This window comes from Sander lucioperca, chromosome 7, assembly GCF_008315115.2.
Source record: "Sander lucioperca isolate FBNREF2018 chromosome 7, SLUC_FBN_1.2, whole genome shotgun sequence".
NCBI classification, from domain to species: Eukaryota; Metazoa; Chordata; class Actinopteri; order Perciformes; family Percidae; genus Sander; species Sander lucioperca.
Window position 1 is genome coordinate 32,100,048 of NC_050179.1, and position 7,354 is coordinate 32,107,401.

At 38.6% G+C, this 7,354-nt stretch overlaps 1 protein-coding gene across 2 annotated transcripts in view; it reads right to left on the reverse strand.

Moving 5' to 3' along the window:
• The window catches only part of nlrx1 (NLR family member X1), a 45,537-nt gene extending 43,089 nt beyond the window's left edge, over positions 1-2,448 (reverse strand). For both annotated transcript variants that reach the window (XM_031277345.2, XM_031277344.2), the window contains exon 1: positions 2,233-2,448. The gene's annotated coding sequence lies outside the window, so the exon portion shown is untranslated. The remainder of the gene's footprint in view (positions 1-2,232) is intronic.
• Positions 2,449-7,354: the final 4,906 nt, after the last annotated feature.

Sequence of the window (7,354 nt, forward strand, 5' to 3'; positions counted from 1 at the left end):
TAAATGAGAGCTTAATGGATTTTAAACGTTTTTCAAAACTGGTGTTACCGTGAGAAGCAGTAACACTAGTGACGTTAACACCAGTGAGTTTTTATTAGGAATCATAGATCCAGCGGAGCTGTGGAACCCTATTGTTTTCCTAAGGATTCTTCTTCTTTTTCTTATTCTTCCATTGATAAAAGTCACACTACAGCCTAAACCGTACATGATGGGGGGGGTGCCATTTTCAGGACTGGTCCAGATCCTTCAAAATTTGGTATTATTGTTCGACATCCCACTCTGAGGCTCTGCACTACATTTGGCGAAGATCGGCCATTAGTAGGCGCTATAATCAACGTAGACGCGTTTTGGACTATAACTCAATGCATTTAAATGGGAAATTTGCAATGGCAATATCTCTGCCGCAGTAAATGCTATCATCACAAAACTTGAGATTATTGTTCGACATGCCACTCTGCGGCTCTATACCTGATTTGGTGATGATCGGCCTTTAGGGGGCGCTATAATCGAGGTAGAAGCATTTTAGCCTTTTACTCAATGAATGGGAAATGTGCATTTCACTACAGACTTTGGAGGTTGCACTTAGTGAAATTTCCTGGCTTTTGCCTCGTCACCGTCGTGCTTTGCGTTCTCCTTTTCGCGGGCTCCACTTTCGTGGGCTCCGAGCGTCATCAGGGGCGACTTGCACCAGGGGGGACTGGTGCCAGGGAGGCTTGGACCCCGTCATAACAGCTTGCAGTTCTAGTTAAATACGTATTTTACAAAATGAAAGCTACAGTACCTCAAACCACATGTTGCTAATATGCTAAACTCACTGAAATATGTAAATTAATCCATTTGTTTAATCTTTTTTTTAATAGTCATACCAGTGATGCTAGATAAAAGCCTTGCATGAAATTATAAGATAAATTAGATGTTTATTTTGTTTCTGTGCTCGACTTCCTGTCCCGCACTATCTGCCGTGTGCTGAATTGCTGCGGAGCTCTCCGGCGTCCGGCGTGTGGAAATACACACATTGACTTTAATGGAAACCTAATGACTCCGCCGCCGTTCCGGAGCGGATCGCAGCCGTTACACATCCGGTGGAAATTGGGGTTAACGGTTCGTGAGATATGCGCATAACACACAGACAGACACACAGACAGACGTTCCTGTAATTTATAGATAGATATTAAATATTTTTGCCAAAAAATATTTACCAAAATTATGAATATCCTTATTTTTTAAAAGTAAGTGCTGTAGTATAACTAGCAGGAGACAAGTTATAATTGAGGTACGTTTGGAGACACTACCTTATTTAATCATTAAATGAATACATATTTTTGTTGTATCTCTTTTCGGTGTTGTAGTTTGTAGACGGTCCCTATACTAAGCACTCGTCTTACTGCTGTCTCACCGCTGGGTGCTCGTAGAGACCATTGTTATTTCTCCAGGTTGGAGGACGGCTCGTTTTGATGAAAATTAGTTTGTAGCTCGTTGTTAACCTTACTACGGTAGGTACGGAATGATGCGTCGTTTGTGATATAATAACATTTCGCTATAGATCTCGGAAGTTCGAATATGTGAATGTATTTCTAACTTTACCAAAGTTGCTTCCAGTCACTAATTCATTTACATCCAGGTAACATTATATACCGTCTATGGTAACATCTGGTCTTGGGTCATTAATATGTTTGGGATTGTGTGACGAATCTGGACACAGAGGCAGGCCACAACTGCTGCTGTTAGGTAAACACATGACACGGAAACCAATTAGTTTAAAACTAGTAGGGACACGCAACACCGGAGCTAAAGTTACACGGGAAGAACCCCGGAAGAGCCGTGCAACCTCTCTTGAGTAACGTTTTGGAAAAGAAAAACAACTTTACCCGGTTCACAATCACATCTCCTACAACTTCGGAGTTACCGATGTAAAGTTTAATAAATAACAATAATAATAATAATAAATGGAATTAACCTATTGCCACTTATAAACTTGATTAGACTAGTTAATGATACAGTTCGGATCACAATTTTCCTTTGTAATACCATAAACAGGAAACACGAGTGAATGTAAATTAGCTAACGTTACTGCAGTTAGCTCAAAGTTATAGCCTGCCAGTTAGCGTCACATAGCTAACAGGTTGAACTTATTACTTTATAACATACGCGTTGAACCAGCTATCAGTTTACATTCATGCAAACTAAAAGTGAAATGCCATCATGTCATAGAAAATAAATCCAGTTACATACCAATGTATCATCGTCCTACACCCTTGTCTCCCATCGGTCTCTGTGTCAGGACATTGACGTTAATTTCCCACGATATCCAAAAACGTTTTGCAGAGACTAAATTAATACTGTGAAGGTGACACCATGGGTGTATGAAGACAGCTGGTGCAGCGCTCGAAGCGGAGCCCTGTTCATTCCAGTGGCTTCTTCTTCTTCTTATAGGATTCCGGCAGTGTAGACGCCGTTAAGCGTATTACTGATCTCTACAGGTCAAAGTGTGAACTAAATGTTTACATACAGTCCTGTGTCATATAGGAACTGCTTTGGAGATCAGTTGATGTTTCTCACTATGTCCAAACAAAGATAAAACAGAAAAAGCCTAAACTCCAAGTTCTGCCAGCCTAACAAAGAATAGTTTTCTTTCTGCCCTAGTTATATTATATATATAATATATTATTATTATTATTATTATTATTATCTACATTCTAGGAAAACATCTTTTACGCATGTCAAGACACCCACATTCACACAAGCCAGAAACATGTTTTCCTACAATGCACAAAAAGTATGTCAGGGCGGCTTGTGGCTCGGAGGTATGTTGTTGCCCCTCAACCACTAGATTGGTGGTTTGATCCCCGGCTCCTCCGGCCACATGTCAAAGTGTCCCTGAGCAAGACATTGAACCCCAAGTGGCCACCTGGATCTGTTGTGTAGTCTATGTGATACGCAGGTATACGCAGTATACCCACTAAGAAGGCTCCAGGATTTCCATATACCCACTTAAAAATGCCCAATGACACGCAACAACATACTTTCCTTTATAATTTTGAAATATCATCTGTTTTTCATCTTCACATAGGCTTAATAAAGGTATTTCCACTGTAAATTGGTGCATAAAAGTGTGTCAGAATGCAGGAAATTAAGTCGTTGATGCTTCCCTGGGGGAAGACACCCAGACCCACCACTATGACCCCCCACCCCTAAAAGGTAGATTCTGGCCAATATATATACAGTACAGTATACCCACTACAATACATTAGATTACACCACTGCCCTGGATGCTGTACTGTATATAGCTGTCCACTGCTCCTAATACCTAGGATGGGTTATGCAGTAATGGAATTTCACTACATTGTACTGTGTGTATGTGACAAATTTAGAATAAAGTTTTGTTTTGAAATTTAACTCACAGTCTACACAGTTTAACTGAGTCCCTACCCGGCAGAGATTTTGAAGCCCCATGCGTTCCCGCAGTGTCTGTAGAGGACTACATACTAACACTCTTTGAATCTGTTTTAAAACAAACTCTACATTAAGCCCTCTTTTAGTTTATTAAAAAGATAGATTTTAAAGACAGTTGCGTTCTCGTATACAGGCAGCCGCTGTCTTGGGAGCTACTGTCTTTCCAAACTATATTTTTAATAAACTGTCTGTATACTTACAATGTTGTCAATGCTTCGGTTAACATTTAGGGACCCTCATTATGCTACCATTGAAGTGTGGTGATATTTTGAGCCTTTTTAGTGGTATAATAAGCATTTTGTTTTTACTTTCCCTGTGCCCCGAATACTAGCGTTGTAAGCTAATCAGCGGTCCGTGCTAGCTTGTTTCAAGCTACAAACACATTCGATTAGCATGAAAACATGTCTCAGAGAGCGATCGAGTGGGTACACATCTGTTATTAACCCCTAAGTTCGTTTTGCGCCAGAATTGTCCTTTAAGGCGTTTGTACGTCTCAAGACATAAAATGTAACGCAAACTAAATTTGGGTGCTACCACTTCATCATTTTCTGAGGGGGGGAAACCCAACATATAATTGCAAGAGAGAAAACACTTCCCCACTAAACTTACCTTGTTTAATTTGACAAAATATTCACTGAATTGGGCTTAAGAAATAACATTGATTTATAGTGACAATATTAACATCGGCATTTTGTAGGCTTAGGTTACAAAAATGTAGCTTGTATACAGTACAATAGTATACATATTAATTTAATGGTGTGTATTCGCCACTAGATGGCAGTGTTAGACAATAAAACACCACCTCAATTTAATTCAACTTCTGTGAGGCAGAAAGCACAGAGCGCCAGCCTAATTCTGTAAATTTACTTAAAATATTCCTGAGTAATAATTATAATATATTATAAGTAGTGAGTTTGTGATTATTTGGCTAAATATTTCTATTTCTTTCTATCTATCTTGCTCTTGATCTCTGACTCACTGCACCTGACACAACCACTAAGCTTTATGCAAATTATTGTGTAATGATGTCACCAATATGCAAACGAGGGTATGAGGGAATCTAGCTACTTTTAGCGATTTTTGGACCTAGCTACTTCCATTGGAAAAGAGTATGCAACAACTGCTTTGGAGAAGCAGGGCGTCGAGAAGTGGGCGAGCCCTCTCATAAGCTCACAAGTCTTTTAAACTGACCGTTGTTGATCTGAAATGAAGACAGTTTCTCACATAAAATGTTTTCAGAAACACATTTCCCCAGTAAGCACACATACGTCGGCACGACGTATGCAATTGATCGCTTCGTCTGCAATTGATCGCGGGTCATAAAGAAGAATAATGAAGCATCGTTTATTGAGCGTCTGGAGGTCTTATTATGATCGCAATCTATACATCGCAGCAACGTATTAACTATGTCGGTGAGATGTATTAAAAGTTCCTCAGTTGTTCGCGGGTCATAATGAAGCGTCGTTTATTGAGCGTCTGGACGTCTTATTATGATCGCAATCTATACATCGCAGCGACGTATTAACTATGTTGGAACGATGTATTAAAAGTTCCTCAGTTGTTCACGTGTCATTTGGAAGCATCGTTTAATGAGCGTCTGGACATCTTTACTACACACACTGTTGATGTGATGGACAGTGAATCAGAATTCTGCCCAGCAACTTTTAATGTGTTAGTGTGCTATTTTCTATAATAATCTGAACTTGTGTAAATTATCTTTGAGTAGCCATATGTCTTCACGTAGTAGACAATGGCAAAATAAATCAGAATGTTTTTTTGGTGAAGTGTCCCTTTGAATCATTTTTAATCATGTTAATGAGGAGTAGGTCTATGTAATAATTTATATTTATATTCACAAACAGTAGCCTATTGAAGAATTTAATTTTCAAACCCTTTACCCTATTTATATTAGAATGAAACAGACAAATAATTGTTAACGCTTTAAGTTGTGTTCTATTGAAAGGATCTAGCTACATGCTAACGAGAGCTCGACTCGGCGGAAGCATAAATACTTCAGCGCGGAAGGATACATGAGTGAATCGACAGTGATCCAACTGTCAGTCTCCGTCAGTGTCGATCAAAGTTGGGAGGATGGCGCTTGGACATTTAGCAACGGAGGATTTAATCACGGGCTTACTTCGTTTTGGAATAAAGGTCACTGAAGAGGAGCGAAGTAAATTCAAAGGTAAATTATGTGCATTTTTAATGTGTTTGTGGTGTTAATATTCAAAGTTGGAAGTTAACTTTACCGTTAGCACTAGCCAAGTTCATACTCTGTCAACATTAGCTAGCTACACTCGACATTGATGATTGCCATTATTAACGTTAACAGGTTAGTTAGTTAAAACATTAGTAGTATTATGTCCCATATTGCCATTCTACATGTTACGACATGGTACTTAGCTAGCTAACAGTACTTAGCTACAGTTGACCATCGAGATAGCTAGCTAACATTAACGTTAGCTATAAAACTACTGTGTCAGAGGAGAAAAAAGCGTTTTTGCCGCCGAAAAGTCTTTTCTTCTGACTTACGTTAACGTTAGCTATGAAACGTTAGCTGGACTGCGTCAGAGGAGAACGATAAAAAGCGTCTTTGCCACCTAAAAGTCTTTTGTTCTTAAATATATGTTAATGGTAAAGCAAAGCCATTTGGGCGGAATGTGACTATCGGTAGCCAGTGAGGGTTTGAAATGATGATTTATTCTTTATTTTGTCGTCAAACTGTCTTAGAACATTTTCGTAAAACCATGTAATGTTAACGTTAATTAACCTACAAAGACTAACGTCAAGATACAACACCAGTCACGTTAACGTTAACTGACAGAACCGACCAACGGTTAACCTCACTTTCGAGTAGCTAGCTAAGCTTAACATTTAACATTAGCTAGCTAGCTGCTGGTTTCAAAATAACCCGATTATTATCATTAACTAGAAAATGCATTTCCTGCGGAAAATGCGTGGAAATGCTGAATAGCTGAATTGCTAAAGCTAAACTGGTTGAATAGCTTAAATCAGTCAGAAGAAGTTGAAGTAGTGAGAATAGTTGAAAAAGTGGAAATTGTTTTAATATGTATGAATTTCATTAAAAAGTTAAAAGCTTATGCAAAACTGAACTGTTGGCTTCAAAAGTTGAATAATGACAAAAGACGTAGAACATTGTGAGGTCTGAGTATATTTTCTAACCTATAATCACTCACAAATGCAGAAATATGAAACAAATAGTACGAAAAATCTTAAAGCTCAAATGCACTACACTGCTAAAAAATCAGGAAAATTGTTAGAGTTGGAAGCTAAACTGCATTACCCAAGTGAAGAGCTAAAATACATTGTTAGAAAAGCTTGAAGCTGAACTGTAATACTGTCAAAGATAAAGGTTTAAATGAATTACCTAAAACGGCTGAAAGAAGAAATACTTTGTATTATTATCAGACACTGCATAGAACGAAAAAGCATCAATCTAGCTGATATGAGATGTGAAATATATTAGGTAAAAAGAATGGGGCTGAACAAAAGGAAAGAGAGGACAGAGAGAAGGAGAGAAGAGAGGAGAGCCAAAATAAAACATATATAGCTGAATTGTTAAAGCTAAACTGGTTGAATAGCTTAAATCCGTAAGAATAAGTTGAAGTAGTGAGAATAGTTGAAAAAGTGAAATGACATCTTGATCAGGGACACATTCACTGATGTAACCCAGTGGGATTTGAACCAGGATCTCCCACACCAAAGTTATGTGCCCTATCCACTACACTATCATTTGTAGAGATCATGAATGTTCCTTCAGCACTTATAAAGCCTGTCTTTGATCATTAATCACCACACCTGCTAATGAGTGCGAGCCAGTGTGAGAGAACCGTAGGTTCTTTATTTAGAATTGTAGTGAAAGTATGGAGGGGCTGAAAAT